This window comes from Giraffa tippelskirchi, chromosome 1 (assembly GCF_054371585.1).
Source record: "Giraffa tippelskirchi isolate mGirTip1 chromosome 1, T2T-mGirTip1v1.2.pri, whole genome shotgun sequence".
Classification (NCBI taxonomy): domain Eukaryota; kingdom Metazoa; phylum Chordata; class Mammalia; order Artiodactyla; family Giraffidae; genus Giraffa; species Giraffa tippelskirchi.
The window spans coordinates 58,412,607-58,437,070 of NC_137275.1; the positions used below are offsets into that span (position 1 = coordinate 58,412,607).

Consider the following 24,464-nt stretch of genomic DNA (forward strand, 5'->3'; position numbering starts at 1 on the left):
ATATTTTAAAAGGGTCTACTATTCAAAATATAAGACTTCCCAGGTGGTGCACAGGGCTTCCCTGGTGGCTCAATAATAAAGAATCCACCTGTAATGCTGGAGACAAAGGAGACGCAGGTTCAAACCCAGGGTCTAGAAGATCCCATGGAGGTGAGCATGGCAACCCACTGCAGTATTCTTTCCTGGGGAATCTCATGGACAGAGGAGACTGGCAGGCTACAGCCCATGGGAATGCAAAGAGTTGGATATGACTGAGTGACCGAGTTCACATGAATACACACCCACATTCAAAATATATAAAAAATTCTTAGAACTAAGCGACAAAAAAGAAGACTAAGCCAATTAGGAATTTGGAGGATGCTAGAGCCTAATTCTCTTCTTGCCAGGATGTCTATTGGTAAGCCAATTAAAGCTCTACATGGGCCAAGGACCACATTGTGACAGGTAAAACAGATACCATTGAGGTGTACCAAGAGAAGCTCACTAAGGTGAAAGACAACATGGACAGGCAGATGTTTAACATCACAGCCTAGAGCTAGCCTAGCGCTATAGCTGGAACAGAGGTGTACATCCATGGCAACAAAATCTGCTTTCTGATTTTACTAACATACTGAAAAATGCACTAATGTTAAAGAACATGAAAAATAAAAACCAAAGCTCTGGGTCATGTCAGGGAAAAACTGCTTTTCTGAAGGTCCAGGTAGCCACTAAAGAAAGAGGATATGGAAACATCTTCCAGAAGTGAAGACAAATTTATCTGTTGAGCAGAACTTTGCCCTTATTTTTTCTTGTAGGTTTTGTGGGTTCTGGGTGGCATGGGGGGAAGGAGGGGTATACCTGTTTATGTGTATGTCCTACAATTTTTGTGGGATTTTTTGGCATCTTTCTCTTTAGATCAGGGACAGTGTTAAACTAAATAAACATGGACTTTTCCTGGAAAAAAAAAAATGAAGTTGGTCAAAAGGTAAAAATCCCAGTTATAAGATAAACAAGGACTAGGTATGTAATGTATAACGTTATGACTATAATCAACAGTAATGTATGGCTCATAGGAAAATTATTAAGAGAGTAAGTTCTAAGAGTTCTTATCATAAGGGGGAAATATACTTTTCTCTTTCTTTTCTTTTTATTATATCTATATGAGAAGATGAATGTTAGCTGAACCCATTATGAAAATCATTTCACAACATATGTAAATCAAACTATCATGCTGTATGACTTAAATTTGTACAGTAGTTTATGTCAATTATTTCTTGATAAAACTGGGAAAAAAATAGCCAAGGACTTGAATAGACATATTTTAAAGAAGATATACAAATAGACAACAAGAACATGAAAATATTCTCAGCATCAGTTATCATTAGTGAAATGTAAATCAAAATGACAGTGAGATACCACTTCGCATAGACTTGAGTGGCTATAATAATAGTATGTGCATTCTCGATCATCTCTGACTCTTTGCGACCCTATGTAGCCTGCCAGACTCCTCTGTCCATGGGATTCTCCAGGCAATAATACTGGAGTGGGTTGCTATTTCCTCCTCCAGGGGATCATCTGACTCAGGGATCAAACCCACGTCTCGTGTCTCCTGAATTGCAGGCGGATTCTTTACCATTAGCGCCACCTGGGAAGCCCCTCAGCAATCTCTCCTGATCCTTGCCAAGACTTGTAGTGATTTATTTCTAATAGTTGTAATAATAACAATAATAATAGAAATAAAACATTACAAGTGTTGGCAAGAATGGGATGGGGAGAAATTGATTGAAACCCTTGTACATTACTGGAGGGAATGTACCACTGCAGGTATGGTGCAGGCATTGTTGAAACAGTTTAGCAGTTTCTCAAAGTAAATAAATAAATAAAAATAAATACACTATTACCATCTAACCCTGTAATTTTCCTCCTAGCTTATAAACCAAAACAATTAAAGACAGGTATTCAAACAAATACTTGTACATAAATGTTCATAGAGGACTATTTGAAATAGCGAAAGGTGAAATCTGAATCTTCATCTATGGATGAATGAATAAAGATCATGTGGTATATATGTACAATGGAATATTATTCAGCATGAAAAATGAAGTGCTGATACAAGCAACAATATACATGAACTTCAGAAACATTTTGCTAATCTCAAAAAAGCTAGACATGAAAGGTCACATTCCATTATATAAATATCCAAAATAGGTAAAGCCATAGAGACAGAAAACAGATTAGTGTTACCAGGGCCTAAGGAATGGGTGAAGGAACAATGAGTAGCTTAAAAGCTATGGGTTTTCTTTGAAGGTGATGGAAATATTTTGAGCCTACATAGAGATGGTTGTTGCACAATATTGTGAATGTATTAAATGCCATGCCACGAATTGTGTATTTTAAAATAATTAGCTAATTTGTCCACAGAGTGATGGTCTCAGGGTTTGCCACAGCAAAGAGGGCAAGCCCAAATGCTCAAGAATATTGAATCTTATGCCTGCATCATGTGTGCCAAAGCAAGTCCCTTTGACCAGCCTACATTCAAGAGGTGAGGAAATAGACTACAGATATTGATGTACAGATGTGAGAAAGTGAAAGAGAAAGTCTCTCAGTCATGTCCAAATCTTTGCAACCCCATGGACTTTAGAGTCCATGGAATTCTCCAGGCCAGAACACTGCAGTGGGTAGTCTTTCCCTTCTCCAGGAGATCTTCCCAACCCAGGGATTGAACCTAGGTCTCCTGCATTGCAGGCAGATTCTTTACCAGCTGAGCTACAAGGGGGAAGCTCAAGAATACTGGAGTGGTTATTCTATCCCTTTTCCAGAGGATCTTCCCTACCCAGGAATCGAACCGGGGTCTCCTGCATTGCAGGTGGATTCTTTACCAACTGAGCTATTAGGGAATCCCATAGGAAATCCCACAGATGTGAAAGTTGGACCATAAAGAAGGCTAAGCACCAAAGAATTGATGCTTTCGAACTGTGGTGCTGGAGAAGGCTCGTGAGAGTCCCTTGGACTGCAAGGAGATCCAACCAGTCAATCCTAAAAGAAATCAATTATGAATATTCATTGGAAGAACTGATGCTGAAGCTGAGGCTCCAATACTTTGGCTACCTGATTTGAAGAGGGCACTCCTTGGAAAAGGCCCTGATGCTGGGAAAGATTGAAAGCAGGAGGAGAAGGGACCAACAAAGGATAAGATGGTTGGATGACATCACAGACTTAATGGACATGAGTTTGAGCAAACTCCGGGAGATGGTGAAGGACAAAGCAGCCTGGCGTATTGCAGTTCATGGTGTCACAAAGAGTCAGATATGACTGAGAGACTAAAAAACAGCAACAATTGAAGGAAGGAGCTATTAATGGAAGAAACTCACTTTGCCATACAGGATGTGCATACAGGAATGTGAGGAAGTACTGTGGCCATTTTTAAAACTCACTGACCACAGTAAAATGGTTTCTACCAAAATAAATATCATAATTGCAACATAAATAAAACAAATGTTTATAACTAAAATACAATGCTATAAAACAAATGCCTGTGATACTATCTACTGTTTGTACGTTATTTTCATGTCATGGGATGATATATATATGTCATATATATATGAAATATGATGATATATGATATATCATATCATATAATCACAAATTAGACAAATTAGTTATTTCAGCAGTTTTACTAACACGTATTACATATGAACAAATCAAATAAACCAAATCTCTTGTGAATTTAAGCAATTTAAGTTAACCCAGCAATAATCTTTCCTCAACCTAGCCTTCTTCTGTATATCATATGTCCCATATGGAAGTGAGCCAGTGAATTCAGGAAAATAATCAGAAGCTAAATGACTTAATAGTTATGATGGTTAATTTTATGTGCCAGCTTGACTGGCATCCTCCAGATCTCTTAGACCATAGAACTTAAATTTGTTCTTAGTAACAACACCTGACAATTAACTAAGTATTCAGATATTTTAGAATTTAAAGGGTAGAGTAGTTTCTTGAGAATCCACATGTGTAAGCCCAGTTATCTTTCCCAATTTTTTTTTATACTTTGAGTTTTTAAAGCTTCTGCAGGCTCTTGAAATTTGAGTCAAAGTGGCATTTCCCAAAAGCTAATTAGTTGCCAGAGATGCTCTTTCAATCTTGTATCTAATAGCAGTTGGTTTGGGGTTTTGTTGCTTTATTTTATTATTATTTTTTTTAACCTGTAATCTTTCCTTCCTTCTTTCTTCTGCCTTCCTTCCTTCCATTCTTTCCTCTTCCTTTCTCTTTCTCTCTCTTCCTCCCTCCCTTCCTTCCTTTCAGCCTTTTTCCATTGCTTGCATTCCTGGAATCATTTCAGTGAATGCTAAATCTTGGTGCATCACTTAGACAATTCAACCTTTATGAGATGCCCCAAAGTAACATCCTCTGTGATTTTAAGGCCACTTTTTTTCTTTCCAAGAGCTCAGTGAAAAACAATAGGATTGCTGTAGAAAGAGGCTGAATAACTTCTATTTTATTTTCCAACTTTCCAGGAATCTTTAAATAAGTGTGCAACTGGAAACAAACAATATATATTAAAACAAAACAAAACCTCTCACAGTCGTAGGCCCTTTCAGAGTACCTATTGTAAAGTATACTCCTTGTCACCTAGCTTCCATTATTTTAGATATGGAAGTCTCTCATCATCCAGCCAAATGATTAGTCAATTCTTAACTATTGATATGTGTCTGCACCTACTGTTTTCCTTCCAAGCAAAGTGAACAGACATACAATGCTTAAAGTTTCTACAGCTGGAAGGATTTTCTTTTCTTCCTCTCTTTCAGACAACATCAGAGGGAGCTGTCTACTGCAGTAGTTTTGGTGGATGACAGCGTATCTTGCAGAGCCAACTAAGCTTGAAATTTTAAAGTTGTGTGTGTCAGCTGACAGGAAGGTGGCAGGAGAGCAGAGTGAAGGCCACTGGAATGATCAGTTGATCAGCGCAGGCAAATATTTGTGTATTCTAGAGCTCTGGGAGAATTTCTTTTCTTCGTGTAACTATTATACCAGTTTACTTGATAGTGATGTGTTGGTGGCCACAAACAACTTTATTGAAGAGTCTAAAGAAATGCAAATTTTGAAAAGTGGCTCAAAATTTTAAGCCCTATGGACATCCATCAAAGATTTCAAGAAAAAAGGGCATGTTTGTGCTCCAAAACCACAGCAGTCTTCAGTGTAATACTCCAATTAAGCCTTGCTACTGCCTCCAGAGAGAATGTGAATTTACAATTTGTTGATTCAAATGTCAAGTGATAGAGCTGTTTCTTATGCAGACAGGACAGTGGAGAGTCTTTCTCAACTCTGAGATCACTCAAACTAGGCAGCCTTACAATTTTCTACAATAAGTAGGTTGGGGAATGGTTCCTAAATGTGCCAAATTATTTCTTTTAAAATCCGAAAGACTTAACATATTTTTACCTTTTCCTCAATGCATTGGGTTCCAAGTTTAGGAAACTTTCATGACTTTCGATTTGGAAGGATGTCAACTCAATTTTAATTGCAAATTTTGTATTCTGCAGTATTGTTAAGCAAATTTACTCCAGTTTTCAAAAATTTACTTTTCTTTTAAAATTTTTAAATTCAAGTTTTTTTACGTTTTTTAAAATTTAGTTTTCTATGTAGACAGTTTTATCACATGCACATAATGAATATTTATTTTCATAGTTTTTCATTAACATTTTTAATTTTTATTATTGCAATGTACTAGCCAAGACACAGAAGTAGTAATTTAATACATCATTATCTTTTTCAAAGTCTTAAGAAAGGGCTTTTGATATTCCCAGTATTAAGTTTGTTATTATGTAAGGATTTTGTATATGTATTTTATTTGATTAATCTTTGTTTGTTAATAGTTCCTATTATGATAGGTGGTTTAATTTTATAAAAACATTTTAATACCATATATAATAAAATTAAAGATAATGTAGTGATTTTAATAACAGATTTTCTAGTGCTGAAATTCTACTGTATACTTGGAAAATATCTGTACGGTTAAGAGGTATAAGTAGCTTCCCTGGTGGCTCAAGTGGTAAAGAATCTGCCGGCAATGCAGGAGACCCAGGTCCAATCCCTGGGTCAGGAAGATCCCTGTAGAAGGGATGGCAACCCACTCCAGTATTCATGCCTGGAGAATTCCATGGACAGAGGAGCCTGGCAGGCTACAGTTCACATGGTCACAAAGATTTGGACACTACTGAGTGACTAACATTTTCACTTTCAAGAGATCTTATCTTTTGTGTATAAATTGCTAGATTTGGTTAAATAACATCAAATATTTTGACCACTGTGATTATCAGTAAATACAATTATAAATATTTCTTTCCCATAATGTCCTTTAATGATTTTGATTCCAGTTATACAGCTTCATCGGAGAAGGCAATGGCACCCCACTCCAGTACTCTTGCCTGGAAAACCCCATGGATGGAGGAGCCTGGTAGGCTACAGTCCATGGGGTTGCTAAGAATCGGACACGACTGAGCAACTTCACTTTCACTTTTCCCTTTCATGCCCTGGAGAAGGAAATGGCAACCCACTCCAGTATTCTTGCATGGAGAATCCCAGGGGGAGCCTGGTGGGCTGCCGTCTATGGGGTCGCACAGAGTCGGACACGACTGAAGTGACTTAGCAGCAGCATACAGCTTCATTGAGGCTATCTTATGAAGGTGTGGTATTTTCCTTTGCATGAGTTTCTGTATAAGTGGAATTCTTTCTGGAAGAAAGTTTTTGTATAAATGAAAGTAGCAGTTCTTGAAATGTTTGTTGAAGTATGCCTATAGATCCTTCTAGGAGCCTGATTCTGTCTTGGTAAAGAGTTTTTCTTTTTTAATATTTATTTAATTTTGGCTGGACTGGGTCTTTGTTGATGGATGTGAGCTTTCTCTAGTTATAGTGTACGAGCTTCTCTTTGTGATGGCTTCTTTTGTTGTTGTTGTTGTTGTTGTGGAGCACAGGCTTTTGGGCATGTGGCCTTCAGTGGTTGCTACATGTGGACTCAGTAGTGTGTTAGGGGAAGCACACTGATTGAAACCGCCCACCTTGGCCAGGCACCATGGTAACTATTTGCATGAGTTGTTTTATGACAGGAGGTCCTGCTAAGGAACACGGAACTAATAAGCCACCACCAACCGAAGGAGTTAGGAAAAGGTCAAAAGGAGACACCACATGTTCGACCACCTCCCAGAATCCTCTCTCTGGCATCCATCTTAGCTGAACAAGGCGTGCACCACCAGAAAGGACTCTGAGTCAGAATGATTGGCTAAAGACAACCCAGGAACTAATCCTATTACCATAAAACCCGAGACTGGGAGCCGTGTGGCAGAGCTGTTCTCCTGGGTTCCCTTACCCTACTGCTCTCCACCCGGGTGCCCTTTCCCAATAAAATCTCTTGCTTTGTCAGCACATGTGTCTCCTCGGACAATTCATTTCCGAGTGTTAGACAAGACCCCAGTTTCAGGCCCTGGAAGGGGTCCGCCTTCCTGCAACAGTTGTGGCGCTCCAGCTTAGTTGCCCCATAGCATGTGGAATCTTTCTGGATCAGGGATTGAACCAGTGTCCCCTGCATTACAGTGTGGATTTTTAACCACTGGACCACCAGTGCAGCTTTTGGTAAAGAGTTTTTAACCACTAATTCTATTTAATTTTTGTAAACTTGTTCAGATTCTGTAATTCTTCATAATTCAGATTGTTAAGCTGCAAATTTATTTTAATTTCTCCATATATTTTGCTTACACTTTTTATGTATTGCCTATAATTATTCATAACATGCACTTTTCTATTTAATTTTGGTGGCATCTACTGTGACATATCCCCCCTTTTCAAAATTTGTACATTTGTCTTCTCTCTTTTATCCCTTAATCACTTAAGTGAAAGTTGCCTATCTCATTTCTTTTATGAAATAAATGAATTTTCACTGCATTTTTTCTTTTAAATTTCTATCCACCTATTCTGCCTTAAGTATTTGAACTTTGTAGCTCATATGTTTAGCTAAATATCTTGATGCTGCCTTCTCTTAAAATTGAGCATGTAGAATTCTAAAGCTCCCTATATATAATGCATAAGCTGTATCCCACAGGTTGAGATAACTATTGTTATTTTAGCAATCATTTATAAATCAATTACAGAAATTGCTTTCATTTCTAAATCAAATCAGTTATGGTGAGTGTGAGAGTATTTTGTTATCATAGAGGATATATTTGCTTCACTCAACAAATGTTTATAATGTGTACAGTGGGCTAGGTTCTGGAGCTACAGCGGTGAACAGACAATGGAAGACAATGATGCCTGCCTTCATGGGATTGCTGTAATAGTGAGAGATACAAAGTAAAAATAATAAAAGAAATAAAATACTGTTAGAACGCAGTACTTTCTGTGAGACAAACAAACAGAAAAGGCGAATGGGTTGAGCCCACTGGTCAAGAAGATAGGTTTGTAATTACTCAGAGTAGAACTTTGTGAGAATATGATATAATCTTTGAAGATGACAGAGTGAGTCATTTGTTTATGTGAGCTAATTTTGAACTGTGGTGTTGGAGAAGACTCTTGAGAGTCCCTTGGACTGCAAGGAGATCCAACCAGTCCATCCTAAAGGAGATCTGTCCTGGGTGTTCATTGGAAGGACTGATGTTGAAGCTGAAACTCCAATACTTTGGCCACCTGATGCGAAGAGCTGACTCATTGGAAAAGACCCTGATGCTGGGAAAGATTGAAGGCAGGAGGAGAAGGGGATGACAGAGGATGAGATGGCTGAATGGCATCACCGACTCTGTGGACATGGGTTTGGGTGGACTCTGGGAGTTGGTGATGGACAGGGAGGCCTGTCATGCTGCGGTCGCAGAGTCAGACATGACTGAGTGACTGAACTGAACTGACAGAATGTCTTTTTGAGGGCCTCCCAGGTGGCACGAGTGGTAAAGAACCCACTTACCAATACAGGTAGATGCAAGAGACATAGGTTCAATCCCTGGGTAGGAAAGATCTCCTGGAGAAGGACATGGCAGCCCACTCCACTATTCTTGCCTGGAGAATCCCCATGGACAGAGGACCCTTGCAGACTATAGTCCATAGGGTCACAAAGAGTCAGACACGACTGAAGCAACCTAGCACGTATGCTCTTAAGGTCTTCTTAATCAGATAAATCACAGTGCAAAGACTTGAGACTTGAGTACACCAGGCATATTTCAAAGAGGTCACTGTGATTGAAATAACAAATAGGATGGAAAGTAATCAGGGACTCAGGTAAAAGAAAAGGATGATTGTCTCACAATGTTCGTGCTTTTTTTTTTTTAAGCAGAGGATCACATTAGATGATGAAATAGATGAAAGATTCAGATTCCTCCAGCTCTAAGTGGATAGCTTGGATAGCTAGCAGGAAGCTGCTGTTTAGCACATGGAACCCAGCTTGGTCTCTGCAATGACCTAAAGGGGGGGGGGTGCAGAGGTAGGAGGGAAGCTTAAGAATGAGGAGACATATGTATACATATTACCATATGATTAATTCATGCTGTTGTACAACAGAAACTAGCGCAGCTTTGTAAAGCAATTATATTCCAATTTGAAAAAAACAAAAATATGAAAGCCTATCCTGGCATGTAACCAGAATCTGAAAGCCAGGAAACCAGAGGCAATATTGAGAAAATGGCCATACGCAAGAAATGCCAGTGTCTCCAGATTTTTTTTTTTTTTGCTAAGTTTTTCCTGCTCCAGAAGATCTTACTTTTTGGTTTGGCTGATTTTTTTTTTTTACTCATAGCCAGTGTTCTTCTCCTGAAGACTCTCTCTGCTGAATATAGTGCTTGACAGATTCTATTAAAACCACTCTCTCCTCGTGCCCCTAAACTTGGTGAACAACTTCTTAATGTTGCTGGTCTCATCCCTTTTGGTTTTTTGAACTTTGCCCACTTCTCTGTAAAAATACCTTTTCTGTTGGTTCTTTAAATGTAATGTCTATTTCCTATCAATATCTTAACCAATACATCATACTCTGATGATTCCTAAACACGGCTGCCATTCAAATTATTTCAGTTCAGTTCAGTCACTCAATCGTGTCCGACTCTTTGTGACCCCATGAATCACAGCACGCCAGGCCTCCTTGTCCATCACCAACTCTGGGAGTCTACCCAAACCCATGTCCATCGAGTCAGTGATGCCATCCAACCATCTCATCCTCTGTCGTCCCCTTCTCCTCCTGCCCCCAATCCTTCCCAGCATCAGGGTCTTTTCCAATGAGTCAACTCTTCGTATGAGGTGGCCAAAGTATTGGAGTTTCAGCTTCAACATCAGTCCTTCCAATGAACACCCAGGATTGATCTCCTTTAGGATGGACTGGTTGGATCTTCTTGCAGACCAAGGGACTCTCAAGAGTCTTCTCCAACACCGCAGTTCAAAAGCATCAATTTTTCAGTGCTCAGCTTTCTTCACCTTCCAACTCTCACATCCATACATGACCACTTGAAAAACCATAGCCTTGACTAGACGGACCTTTGTTGGCAAAGTAACGTCTCTGCTTTTAAATATGCTATCTAGGTTGGTCACAACTTTCCTTCCAAGGAGTAAGCGTCTTTTAATTTCATGGCTGCAATCACCATCAGCAGTGATTTTGGCACCCCCAAAAATAAAGTCTGACACTGTTTGCAGTGTTTCCCCATCCATTTCCCAAGAAGTGATGGGACCAGATGCCATGATCTTAGGAAACTTTAAAATATCACATATTTTAAAATATATATTAAGAAAATGATGACCCCTACTGCCAGGCCAATTAAATCAGAATCTTCAGAAATAGGGCTTATATACAGACATCTTTTTAAAGTTTTCCTATGTACTATCAGGCTTGAGAAAACCTGTTCTGAGGCCTGGAGTCCCGAGCAGACTAAAATCCTTAGTATATTAACTCTGAAAAGAAATGAGAAAACTAAATCCTCCTCTTGACATGCATTTTATTCATTGTTGTTGTTCGGTCACTAAATTGTGTCTGATTCTTTGTGACCCCATGAACTACGGCACACCAGGCTTCCATGTTCTTCACTATCTCCCAGAATTTTCTCAAATTAGAGCCAATTGAGTGTTTGTTCATTGAGTTGGTGATGTTATCCAAACATATGATCCTCCATTGCCCTCTTCTCCTCCTGTTCTCAGTTTTTCCCAGCATCAGGGTCTTTTCCAATAATAAGGTATTTTATCCACTAAACATGCTTTAATGTCATTTTGAGTAAATATAAATCTGTGAATTGATTATCCATGGATATGCAAGAGAGATAATATAAATGTAAAATTTGCCCTCATACATCATGGTGTATTGTAGCTAACTATTAGAAAGATGAAAATTCAGCAGATTCTATATTTCATAATGTAGAACAGATATTAATATCCAATATGTTCCAGTCCATCCTGAAGGAAATCAGTCCTGAATATTCATTGGAAGGACTGATGCTGAAGCTGAAGCTCCAATACTTTGGCCACCTGATGCGAAGAACAGACTCCTTTGAAAAGACCCTGATGCTGGGAAAGATTGAAGGTAGGAGGAGAAGGGGACGACAGAGGATGAGATGGTGGGATGTTATCACTGATTCAATGAACATGAATTTGAATAAACTCCAGGAGCTGGTGATGGACAGGGAGGCCTGGCATGCTGCAGTCCATAGGGTCACAAAAAGATGGACACAACTGAGTGACTGAACTGAAGTGATGTTGTAGTAGGCACTCAAATGTGTCTTTAAGAGTGATTGGAACCTAAAAAGCATATAAATAATAAATGTGTTTGCCACTATTAGACCCCTTATTCATTAACTTAATTAACCTGATTATGCTCAGAATTTTACTATCAAAAAATGACACACAGATAGTGTCTGGGGCTGAATATCATTTTAGTAAGCATTTCTTGACTTCTCACTTTTTCAGTGCATAACTTCCACATTCAATCAATCACGTACACAGATATTTTGTGTGTATCTACTATGCAGTATTCCCAAAGAAAGGCAGTGCCAAAGAATGCTCAAACTACCAGACAATTGCACTCATCTCACATGCTAGTAAAGTAATGCTCAAAATTCTACAAGCCAGGCTTCAGCAGTACGTGAACCGTGAACTTCCAGATGTTCAAGCTGGTTTTAGAAAAGGCAGAGGAACCAGAGATCAAATTGCCAACATCCGATGGATCATCAAAAAAGCAAGAGAGTTCCAGAAAAATATCTATTTCTGTTTTACTGACTATGCCAAAGCCCTTGACTGTGTGGATCACAATAAACTGTGGAAAATTCTTCAAGAGATGGGAATACCAGACCACCTGACCTGTCTGTTGAGAAACCTGTATGCAGGTCAAGAAGCAACAGCTAGAACTAGACATAGAACAACAGACTTGTTCCAAATAGGAAAAGGAGGACGTCAAAGCTGTATATTGTCATCCTGCTTATTTAACTTATATGCGAGTACATCATGAGAAACGCTGGGCTGGAAGAAGCACAAGCTGGAATCAAGATTGCCTGGAGAAATATCAATAACCTCAGATATGCAGATGACACCACCCTTATGGCAGAAAGGGAAGAAGAACTAAAGAGCCTCTTGATGAAAGTGAAAGAGGAGAGTGAAAACGTTGGCTTAAAGCTCAATGTTCAGAAAACTAAGATCATGGCATCTGGTCCCATCACTTCATGGCAAATAGATGGGGAAACAGTGTCAGACTTTATTTTCTTGGGCTCCAAAATCACTGCTGATGGTGACTGCAGCCATGAAATTAAAAGACACTTACTCCTTGGAAGGAAAGTTATGACCAACCTAGATAGCATATTTAAAAGCAGAGACGTTACTTTGCCAACAAAGGTCCGTCTAGTCAAGGCTATGGTTTTTCCAGTGGTCATGTATGGATGTGAGAGTTGGATGGCAAAGAAAGCTGAGCACCGAAGAATTGATGCTTTTGAACTGTGGTGCTGGAAAAGACTCTTGAGAGTCCCTTGGACTGCAAGGAGATCCAACCAGTCCATCCTAAAAGAGATTAGTCCTTGGTGTTCATGGGAAGGACTGGTGTTGAAACTGAAACTCCAATACTTTGGCCACATCATGAGAAGTGTTGACTCATTGGAAAAGACCCTGATGCTGGGAAGGATTGGGGGCAGGAGGAGAAGGGGACGACAGAGGATGAGATGGCTGGTTGGCATCACTGACTCGATGAACATGGGTTTGGGTAAACTCCAGGAGTTGGTGATGGACAGGGAGTCCTGGCGTGTTGCCATTCATGAGGTCCCAAAGATTCGGACATGACTGAGCGACTGAACTGAACTGAACTATGCAGTATTCCACTCATATTTGCATTTTATATGTGTCTTGGTATTAGCCCATTCTCTTTTTATCTGTCAGTGGTGATAATATGATTTTGTGGTTTATGTACATTGAGGATAAATCGATTCTTATTTCTGTTGCTACGGATATCACTTTACAGTGTATGAAATTCAAGCATCAATTACTTAATCTTATTTCATCTGAATAAATTCCTCTATCTGGTGTGCAATAGATGTTATATATACATAGATATGGGGGCTTCCCAGGTGGTGCTAGTGATATAGAATCCGCCTGCCAATGCAGGAGCATAAGAGACATGGGTTCAATCACTGGTTTGGGAAGATCCCCTGGAGGAGGGCACAGCAACCCACTCCAGTATTCTTGCCTGGAGAATACCATGGACAAAGGATCTTGGCAGGCTACAGTCCATAGAATTCCAAAGAGCTGAACACGAAACAACTTACCACGCATGCATGCATATCTCTCTCTATATAGACAGATGCAGATATATGACATTAGCAATACAGATTTTTAAATACATAATCAATAAAAATACATCTAGAAAGAAGTATCTTTGAGTAGAGTAATAAGTTGTATGACAGAAACCAACACAACATTGTAAAGCAATTATACTCCTACTAATAAAAAAATAATAATTATCAATTTTTAAATTTGCATTATTTTAAGTTTTTTTCCTAAAAGAATATAACAGCATTGCATTAGATGTACCCATCAGAGAGTCTAAAATGCTCTACTGCCTGAAGTTTCATGTTACAGTCAAAATGTCCTAAGATGCAAAGAGAAAATTCATCCCCACAAAACTCTGCCAGTGGAAAAAAAAAACAAACAACTATTTGAGTAGGAATCTTGTCAGGATTTTTCAAGATTAAATTCTCTGCACCTAGAAAAGTTCTTTAAATAATAGCAACAACAAAAAGATGAATGTTTTCTGACAATGATAAAGTGAATGAATGAATTAATTAATTAATCAAGAGACTATAGATAAAACTGAAATTCAGGATAGCATTTAGGGCCAAAGACAAATACATGAGTTATAGATATACAGATAGATAAAGCCATATTTACATTCAAGATGAGACTACCAGGAAAGAAGGTGTAAAAAGTAAAAAGTTACCAAAAAAGGAGCCTAGGAACAATTCATCTCTCTGAGGGGAACTATATTTAGAAATTGAGAAAAGAAGTAGAACCCAAAAAACTGGGCTTAGAAGGACACATCAGTAAAGCAGGGGGAAAATGAGGCATCAACAGTGTCAGAGAAATCAACAGAATTTAATGTTTGAAAAAGAAGGAGCCATTCAATTTTTTCAAATGTGTGTGAGAGAGCCTGGAAGATGAGGGGCAAGTCAGAACTACTCTTCTTTGTAATTAGGAAGTCAGTGGTGATGTATACATGAACAGGTTCAGTGGAGTGCTGGGGCATAAAAACAGCAAAGAAAAGAAATGTGGAAAGCTGAATAAATGCTAGTAATCTATTTGACTTCTTGTGTGAAAAATTACAAAAATATGGCAATACCTGAAGGCAGATATGTATAAGTTATAAGTTGATAGGAACTATGTGCTAGTTGTGCAATAATAATACATCTTAAGTTAAATAAACCTAGAAGTTAATTTTATTTAATCAATATTAACAAATAACATTAAATTTCTCTACTTTGTGATAAAATGGAATCTGAGAATTGAATAGGTAGTGGGAAATACCAGTCTTGAATAAATGGAAAAGACAAAACACAAACATCATTTCAGAAAGGTATATAAATTAAGGATATGCTGAACCTTTTCCATGTATTATCTTACATAACAACCTATTTAAAGGCACTGGAAGTAATATGATAATGAATTGAGGTGAATGATCCAAAAATATATTCCCTCTAAATATGCTATTGCATCTTCTATATCTTACCGTAACAACATATATATAGTTCTATGCTAGTCAAGCTACAATGTAATTATCTGGTTAATTCTTGATCTCTGTCACTAGATTATGAGAATTCTTCCACCAAAAATCCTTTTTTTTTTTTTTCTCTTTTAGTTATAAACAGTGTCATCTCTGGAGTTCTAGTATATAGATTCTAACTGTACTCTGCTCCGGCTTAGCTATGTAACCCCGCTTAAGTAACTATTCTATTTACTTAACCCTCAATTTGCTTTTCTGTACAATGGGAATAACATTCACACATACCTCAGATGATTCAGCAAGGTATATCATGACAAATAAGTGTCAAGCTTTTAGCTCAGCAGGTATAGTAAACATCCAATAAAACTGGTCATTATTATTGTTATTCCCAGACCACTGCTGTGTTTACCACCTAATTGATACTAAAAATAGTTTTCTTAATTAAACAAACAATGGAGTGAAGGAATGAATGATATCAGACCTGAAATCCCAATCCAGGAATCACTAAAGGATCAGACCCTGAAGACAATGATAGTTTTTCTCGAAGATCCATGTCACTGTGTCCTTATTTCTGGGAGCAGCATGAAAGGTCTTTGTCGCCTAAAGTGGTGATTCTCAATCGGAAATAGGTCCAGGAATATCATAATTTTGCTTAATTTGTTCTTTGAAACCTAGTTCACGACCATAAAGGAATGTATGGTCATGATAATGACAACAAATATAAAATCTTGATCAAACTAAGAGATGGAGTATAGCTTCTTGGCAAGAAAGGAGGGTAGATTTGAGCCTGTAGATTTATTAACAAAGAGGTGATTTGTGTAGGTGTCTTTGGTACTTGGTTTAGAATACAACTGAGCTCCTGGGATATAAAGACACAAATACACTTGGGAGGGATTGCATAAAAATTTAGCTACAAAAAATGTAAGTGCTTATTTATCATTTTGATAGGTTATGTTATTTTTTAAAGGAAATTATACATTGTCACTTGGAATCTATAAATATGAATGAGAACAAATGGTAAACAGAATATTTGGTTTAAAGCACACTTATTTCAAATTCTAGAGAATTAATTTACTTACAATATAATCTCCTTGTTTTCTTTGTAAATGTGTGGAAGTTTAGCAATTCAGGAAAGAATTGCCTGCATTTCTTTCAATAAGTTGAACATTTAAGTCTATTAAATACAGAAGAAACACCACAACTCTCCAAAGGTTATAAACTGTTATGAAATGTTGGTACTGCTGCTGCTGCTGCTGCTGCTAAGTCGCTTCAGTCGTGTCCGACTCTGTGCGACCCCACAGACGGCAGCCCACCAGGCTCCTCGTCCCTGGGATTCTCCAGGCAAGAATACTGGAGTGGGTTGCCATTTCCTTCTCCAGTGCATGAAAGTGAAAAGTGAAAGTGAAGTCGCTCAGTCGTGTCCGACTCTTCTCGACCCCATGGGCTGCAGCCTACCAGGCTCCTCTGTCCATGGGGTTTCCCAGGCAAGAGTACTGGAGTGGAGTGCCATTGCCTTCTCCGAATGTTGGTACTATCTTGAGATTTTTTTCCTCTCACAAGCAATTAAAATTGGTTTTTAAGAAAAATTTGTGTCAAAGAAATCTGTACCAAAAGAGAGATTGTAAAAGAATTAAAAAGAATCACGACAAGGGCTGAGAGGAGGGCTTTCCTTGAACAATAAATACAAATGATAGGAAGAAACTTTAAAGACAAACCTACTTTTATTACTCACAGCATATATTTGATAGATTCACCTGAGGATATAAAACTGATGAGTTTCCCTCTGGGCTTATCCCTGAACAACAAAAGAGAAGTGAATTTCTATTTCCACAAGAGACACTGCAAAATCTTCTCGTTATTTTTTTCATATTACAGTAAGTTATTCTTTGATCTTAGCTGCGTACTATCTCTGTGATTGTCATCAGTTCTTTTTAAAAAGTGCCTCTCTACATGGTTGCGTGCTTGTGTGCTAAGTTGCTTCAGTCTGGTCTGATTCTTTTTGACCCTATGGACCTTAGCCCACCATGCTTCTCTGTCCATGGAATTTTTCAGGGAAGAATACTGGAGTGCGTTGCCCCTTTCTTCTCCAGGGGATCTTCCTGACCCAGGAATTGAACTCACATCTCTTATGTCCACTTGTGTTGGCCAGAGGGTTCTTTACCACTAGCGCCACCTGATAGTTGATAATATTTACATATTTAAATTCTGTCCAAATACCTCCAGATATTAGTAAATAAATTGTATCCTCTCTGAATTAGTGACAAAAAGCACTACTTACTGCTGTCATCTGGACGCTCTCAGAGATACAGGCAGAAATTATTTTTAAGTAAATAATAGCATTCAGGGCACAGAGTACTGATACAGGATAAGGTGTCGGTTAACATTTACTAGTTTCTATTGATTTTCTTCTCAGAACTTTGAAGTCAGTGAAATTTTGTAAGTGATATTGGTCTCATATTGAGAAAATGTATATTCCTCACACTACTATTCCTCATGTAGAGATTGTATCATTTAGATGGAAATTTCAGTTAAAAAACACCTTCCATGGTCTAGTACATCTGGTCTTTCTTTTTAGTGCTGCTATTATTCTTAATCCTGTTCTTGTTCTTGTTATTTTGGGAAGAAAGGTGATTGTTATCTGCTTATTTGTTTAATTATATTGACATTTTAAAAATATGAGTTTTAAGAAACAAGTCAGAAGTAGGAAGAATGCAAAACTGGATCTTATATTTTACTTTCTTATGTGAAAAAATTGTACTATTACATTATAAATATTTAAATATTTAATTATGATGCAAAATATCAATGGCTTATATAAAGTTTTAAAGTAATCAGTCATATAAAACCCCATGTGAAATTTTAAAATAACGCTTAAATAAAATAGAGCCAGAATTATTTCAATTATGGTGTTTTAAAATCAAACCCACTATGTACAATGTATTAGGATTTTAAAAATCTATTAAGAATTTACAAAATCAATTAAAAACTTAGATTCACATTGAAGAGGGAACCACCCAAAGACAAAAATATGTCTGCTATTACAGGAACAGACAAATCTCTTTCATCTTCACGGAATCTCTTTAATTTCTCATAAACAATCTGGCACCCTTCAACGACTGCTTCTCCTGTTTAGTTTCATATCTCACCTTTCGAGTGTTGGCGCCTTATTTGGAGTCAGCAGATGTTCATTTGATTTCCCCTCCCTATCCAAGTGCTTCATCTTCCTCCTTTATAATGTAAAGACCCAGCTCATTCTTCACCTGTCATATTATGTTATTCCTTGCCCTCTACTTCTCCCTATCTCCGAATTGCAGTGCCCTAATTGTTTCCTGCCTATCATGCTGCCCTAATTTTTAACAGCTTATTTTACTGTCCTGTTTCTTTGGATCTGAATCCTTTTGTCCTTCATTCATCCTTTCATTTCAATGTGTAGGAGAATGGACACATTTATTTGGGTATCAAAAAATTGAAAAGAATATGAAATGGTTACAGCCACACAAGAAAATATAAGATCAGGTGTATCTTCCCTCTACTTGTTTTCTCAATATTTGTCAAATTTTATTATTTAAATGAAATGCACTAAATTCATAGAGCTCTCAAATAAAGTATGGTATCTTTAGAAATATTAAAAAAAATTCTTGACACAAAGAACAAAGGAATGTGCTTTATAATTATTTTGTAGTCCAGGGAGCCACCGTGTTGAGAAATTTATGCATTGTATTTTCTATTATTTTCTCAGCATACTCAGCTCATTTTAAAAGCCACTAAGGCTACTTTAAAGAGTTTGCGAATAAGCTCTTCAAAAACTTATAAAGATATTAACATAATTTTTACTTTATTAAATAAAATACTAAGTTTAAGGGTGATAAGGGACATTTGGATAAAGGATAGTAAGAACGTAATTTAAATTTTTAAAGTTTAGATATGATGAAGCCTAGTGGTTATTTGAATTACAAATAGGAGACCTGACTACTAGGTAGGGCAATGAGTTACACAAATTGCAAGAAAAGTTAACTAGAATGATTAGGGCTTTAAAAAGTCCGGACTCCAGGTTGAGTCTTTAGAATACAGTATGTGTTTGAACTTCAATCCTCAATCTCTGTGATTCACATCCCAGAAAACAAGAACTAAGCTTCAATCAACAAAAAGTCAATGTGAACATTTTGTTTGGTTCCATATTAAAATTTACTATATAGGTTAATATTTTTTGAGCAATGATCTGCAGAAGAGCCTCTGTAGACAGAAATGGCTACCCACTCCAGTGCTCTAACCTTGAAAAATTCCATGGACAGAGGAGCCCAGTGGGCTACAGTCCATAGGGTTGTAGAAAAGTCAGACACGACTGAGCACAAGAGCTATTCAATGAAGTCATTCTTAGAATACTGACATTATCATACCCAATATTCCAGACCATAGGTCTGTAAATTTTACCTGTAAAGGACCAGATTGTATATATTTTAGGCCTTGCAAGCTATCTGGCTTCTGTGGCAATTATTCACCCATGCCTTGTGGCACTAACTAAGACAGCCGTACACAATTTCTAAACGTAAGTCCATGTCTGAATTCCCATTTCTGGATACCAAAATTTCAATATCATATCATTTCCCTGTGTTAGAAACTATTATTCTTGTTTTTTTTCTTTAATCTTACCTTAAAAAATGTGTGAAAATAATTCTGCACTTGTGAACCATATAAAAATAGTTCATGCATCAGATTGGTCCAAAACACTGTTTTTCCCTGAGTGAGAAAATCACAGTGTTAGTTAAACATAGGAGTATGGTTGGAAAATTCATTGTAGTCTTCTACTAAAAAAACAATTTAAAAAAACTAGACTGATTTGTTCTTAGAATATACAGACTATGAAAAAAGGAAACACATTGAGAGTACATATGATGCCTGACACTCTTTAAATACATTGCAGGCATGTGAACAGATGTTGCTACAATGTCCCTGAGCTGAAAATTGAGACTAGCAACTCTAATAGGAAAGGGTTAACTAGCTCACCCAGGAACACTCAGCTATTAGGTAATCAAACTCAGGGTTCTGATCCAAGACTTCTGTATTGTGAAGACTAGGTTCATTCCATTTACTATATTGAAATAAAGTTAATGTTAAATAAATAAAATACATGCAGTTTGATTCCCAAGTAATATATGATATTCCTTCAAAAAAGTCTGAGATCGATTAGTGGTGACAGCATTTCAGATATCATTATGCAGAAAAGGCTGCTGAGAAATTCCCCTTGCAAAGAAGATAAAAGCTTAGGGAAAAGGATGAAAGTAGAAGCTTAGCCAAATCTGCTCCATAAAACTTGACTTGCCCTTTTATGTTTAAACAGCTGAAGGCCACACAGTGGTCTGAGTTCAAAACCGCTGCTTACCCCAAGTGGAAAGTGGTCTTTAGGGGTGAAGGAATGCTAGGCACTCCTATGCTGCTTTGTTTATGCAAGCAGAGAACTGCTGTTCTAGGAAACTGGCAAAAACTGACATTTCCTTAGTTTTGCTGGCTCTGCAAAACCTTCTGCACAGCTGTATTCAAACCCATTAGCTCAACCTTTCAGAAAATCTTCTCACAGAAATTGCTTAGAGGTACACAGGCTGACAGTTGCTGTGTGTTTTGAGAGCTTTACCTTTCGGAAGCAGGCTCAGCATTCTTTTGCTTAATTGGTCTGTAGAGACTGGTCATTTTGGAGAAGGAAGTTCCACACCTCTGAGAGAATGACATCTATTTCAGCCCATAATCAGCTAATTTAAAGAAAGGGAATAGGAGTAGCTCCAGGGGATGCTTACCCTCAGCTCTGTGTTGGGGTGGGACAGAGAGGGCTACAGAAAGCACATCAAGCAATGTAAAATTAAGGGGAGATTGGGAATAGAAAAAAGCAGTTTTCAAAATACATGAAGTCAATTACTTCAAAATCCAGGCATACAGGTACCTCTAAGCACATCAAAATACTAAAATTTAAAACTGAATATCTGAGTTTGATTACAGACGCCTGGATTGTGGTATTTCACATTTAGATAAGCATTGTCTACCATACCGAACGATTTTCCTAAGCTCAATGGATTTTAGCAGTGGCATATGATCAAAAGGATAGAGAAAATGGGACTTTGAATCACAAAGATGAGCCAGGTAACACTTTAGGAAACAGAGATGGAAAATTGACACTTCCTGAGGCCTTCAGTCAGGTCTTTGTTATGCCACCTCTGACAGTGTAACTTTGGGTACCTTAACCTGTCTGTGCTTCTATTTCTTTAACTTAGAAACCAAACTCAATTGAATTATCTTACATGACAAAATCCTCATCTCCAGTCTTACCCATCTATTTTCTGTGTGTGTACTAAGTCGCTTCAGTCATATCCAACTTTTTGGGACCCCATGGACTGTAGCCTGCCAGACTCCTCTGCCCATGGGATTTCCCAGGCAAGAATACTAGAGTGGGTTGCCATTTCCTTCTCCAGGGGATCTTCCAGATGCAGGGATTGAACCCGCATCTCTTATGTCTCCTGGATTGGAGCCAGATTATTTACCACTAGCACCACCTGGGAAGCACCAGTCTACTTTCTAAGCTAAGGCTTTAATTTGTGATGAGCTTGGTGATGGTGCATCTACAAGAGTTAATAGCCATGGATCAAACTACAGCTAGTTGCTTAATATGAAGTGTTAGGTAGGTAGAATAGGAAAAGGAGTCCAAAATGGTGATAACTAAAAGACAAAGAAAGGGAAAAACCTGTGAAAATGAAACAAAAGAAAATCTATGGACTGAAGTGAGAATTTCTGGGCCCACAATGTGAAATGTCAGGGGAATGTGTAATTTCCTTCGTTCTGTCTAGCTGCAGCAAAGATTTGAAATGGCGGACAAGTGTTACAGCTCGGTTCCAGCTCAGAGTTTTATTCAACAAGCAAAGGAAAGTATACCCTCAAGGCACGAGGGCAGGTCGACCCCTAAGGAGAGGCCTCGATTCTTCTTGGCATCCTCTTTTTATAAGTTTTTGTCTCCTCCCCCCGCTAAGCCTGCCCTTTGCAAATTGGGCTAGCCAGGAAGGCTGTTTGTTTCACCTGAAGTCCTCACTCTGGTTCGTGGATTTTCTTTTGTACCATTTTTGTGGGCTTTTCCCTTTCTTTGTCTTTTCAGTTCAGTTCAATTGCTCAGTCGTGTCCAACTCTTTGTGACCCCATGGACTGCAGCACACCAGGCTTCCCTGTCCATCACCAACTCCCAGAGCCCACTCAAACTCATGTACATTGCGTCAGTGATGCCATCCAACCATCTCATCTTCTGTCCTCCCCTTCACCTCCTGCCTTCAATCTTTCCCAGCATCAGGGCCTTTTTAGATGAGTCAGTTCTTCACATCAGGTGGCCAGAGTAATGGAGTTTCAGCTTCAGCGTCAGTCCTTCCAATGAATATTCAGCACTGATTTCCTTTAGGATGGACTGGCTGGATCTCCTTGCAGTCCAAGGGACTCTCAAGAGTCTTCTCCAACACCACAGTTCAGAAACCATCAATTCTTTGGCGCTCATCTTTTAGTCCAACTCTCACATCCATACATGACTACTGGAAAAACCATAGCTTTGACTAGACAGACCTTTTTTGGCAAAGTAATATCTGCTTTTTAATATGCTGTCTAGGTTGGTTATAACTTTTCTTCCAAGGAGCAGGCGTCTTTTAATTTTATGGCTGCAGTCACCATCTGCAGTGATTTTGGAGCCCCCCAAAATAAAGTCTGTCACTGTTTCCACTGTTTCCCCATCTATTGGCCATGAAGTGATGGGACTGGATGCCATGATCTTAGTTTTCTGAATGTTGAGTTTTAAGCCAAATTTTTCACTCTCCTCTTTCACTTTCTTCAAGAGGCTTTTTAGTTCTTCTTGCTTTCTGTGATAAGTGTGGTGTTACATTTGTCTGTTAGTCACTGCCATTTTAGACTTCTTATCCTATTCTAACTACATAACAATAAAAAAATGAAACAAAGCCCAGAAAATTACATTAAATAATACATCCTTAATATGTATTAAGTTAACATGAAATATAATGTTTAACTCTTACTATTTTGAAGTAAAAGTAAGAAATAGTCCTTAAACACATCCTGGTGGCAAAAGTGTAAGAATGTGCCAAGATGACTGATAGCTAATTATAATTTCTCTTGAATATTACAAAAGGCTTCTATCATTCACTAAGTGGTTATTGAAAAGTCCAGAAACTATTTTATATTTCTGTTTTATTTTACATTGAACATACTTTGTAAAAATAAATACAATAAAAATGATAAACTTTTGCAAGGACATATCAATAAGAACTGGGTAAAATATTTCACTGATTTCTTCAATTCTCGTTTAGAAAATATTACAAAAAGAAGCTAAAATACAAAAAGGATATTCAGAGAGATGTCTTTAAAAATAGAACCAGAACCATTACATATTGAAATAACCAGATATATTTTAAAAATTACAGCATATAAGCGAATATGATGACTATCATTTCAGATGAATCATGTGGTAAAAACTAATGCAACATAATACAGCAAATATGAAATGGGAAAACTCAAGACATGCTCTATTAAGCTAGACATTTGAGCTTTCAAATGGGAGAATAGTGCTTAGAAAAATACCTGGAATGTTATTTAATTAGCATACAAATTTTATTCTGTTTTATGTGTATAAATAAGAATGACTTACAATTAAAGATAATATTTTACAGTTGGAGATAAATTATTATGAGGAATACATTTTTATTTAAGTGGTGCAAAGTAGCCTGATGTTATCAGATACAAAACAATGCTGCTGCTGCTCCTGCTAAGTCACTTCAGTCGTGTCCGACTCTGTGCAACCCCATAGATGGCAGCCTACCGGGCTCCTCCATCCATGGGATTTTCCAGGCAAGAGTACTGAAGTGGGTTGCCATTGCCTTCTCTGACAAAATAATGAAACAGTAGTAAAAAATAAACAATGCTTGTAAATTAGTAGTAGAATATTTTATTAGTCTCTAAGTTTAGATTAACATATGAAAATAAACAAATTGTGCAGGGCAAAGTTAAAACAGGCTTTATTCAAGGCTATTGTATTGCAGGGGCCAGGTGATCATAGGCGATTTGCATTTGCTAACTGGCCTTACCCAAAGGAAGAGCAAACTTTCTTGTATCTTTATGAATGGAAGTCCTTTTACAACTTGGAGCAAAGCACCCACTGAAGTTGAACCTCTATACTCCCTCAGACACTGAGAGGTATGTGTTATCTTCCCTGATTGCATTTTAAAGGGAAGGTTCAGGTCTTGAGAAAGACCAT

At 37.8% G+C, this 24,464-nt stretch overlaps 1 pseudogene; it reads left to right on the forward strand.

The window, feature by feature from the left end:
* The first annotated feature begins 387 nt into the window (after positions 1–387).
* On the forward strand, positions 388–745 carry LOC145539354 (small nuclear ribonucleoprotein Sm D3 pseudogene; annotated as a pseudogene).
* The last annotated feature ends 23,719 nt before the right edge of the window (positions 746–24,464 follow it).